The 1,142-nt window shown below is 32.7% G+C and overlaps 1 pseudogene; it reads left to right on the top strand.

The window, feature by feature from the left end:
* LOC107731771 (striated muscle preferentially expressed protein kinase-like) overlaps positions 1-1,142 on the top strand; it is a 21,920-nt pseudogene that overhangs the window by 19,904 nt on the left and 874 nt on the right.

Here is a 1,142-nt window from a genome sequence, read left to right as displayed (position 1 = left end):
ATTTTAGTTTGTCTTGTATATTTTTTTCATTCGATCAGATAACATTTTAAGCTGTCATATGGTCATGTTACAACGTGCCCCTCAGATGTTACAATGTACCCCACCTACAGGACATGTTGTCACATTTCACTTCCGTTTTTTTGAGGGTAAATAAAGAAAAACGTATACACTGCAATTATGAAACAAAGCAACATATTTGTACTAGACAAGTGTAAATTTCCTGTGGATAAAAAAAATTATATTCTGAACCCATGTGAATTTACACAAACTGAGAAAGTCAAAAAGTGTTACTTTGTGCCCGCTCTCCCCTACATAATAATAAAGTATATTTATTATATAGTGCCTTTTGACATAGTCTTTATCACCGTATAGAGTACTTTAAACTTTTGACTCATTCTCTAATAGAAAGCCAGATCAGATCACATAGGTAGGTTGCTTCAAATAAAACAAAATTTTTTTAGAGCAAAATCATGGAATAAAATCTCATATAATGTAGTGATTTGACACCATGCTAAGCTAAAGTGCTAGCCCTTAGGCAACTGTTACTGATTATATTTTATGACTAATTTTAAAAAGTAAGTATGCGTAAGATCATTGTTATGTTTATTATTTTAGTTAGGATATTTGATACAAAGGTATCAGAGGTTTTTTTTTTTTTTCTCCACAGATTTCTTGCAGCTAGTTCATTAGGAAGAAATTCAATTTTATTTTAAAAATCATACCAATACATTTCAACATGCCTCACCTACTCTCTTTAGACTCAAACAGTACAGAGGATGAAAGTGCGGAGCCTCAGGTCTCCATGGAGGTGAAGGAACATTTCATGCCTCCCCAGAGGGAAGCAATTAACAGTCAACCCACTGGTGAGAACATACTGAGTGGTTTTATTCCCCCTTCAGCAATTTTCAGTTTGTAGCGTCAATGACATTTCCACATTTGGCCACAAAGCATAACAAATGTATGACAGTATACACAAATAATGGCCTTTCAGAATCATTTACTGCAAGACAAACTAAAATTGTGATTGGCAAACCCTCCAACAAAGCTCACAATTCATAAATGTATTATAATTAATCCATCCATCAAATTAACCAGTTGAAAAAAAAAAAAAAAAACTTTAAAATAATATAAAATGCTTAGCA

The sequence above is a fragment of the Sinocyclocheilus rhinocerous genome, unplaced genomic scaffold (genome assembly GCF_001515625.1).
Source record: "Sinocyclocheilus rhinocerous isolate Xijiao unplaced genomic scaffold, SAMN03320098_v1.1 scaffold459, whole genome shotgun sequence".
Taxonomy (NCBI): Eukaryota; Metazoa; Chordata; class Actinopteri; order Cypriniformes; family Cyprinidae; genus Sinocyclocheilus; species Sinocyclocheilus rhinocerous.
The sequence above is the reverse complement of the archived record's forward strand: the minus strand, read 5'-3'. Positions and strand labels throughout refer to the sequence as shown.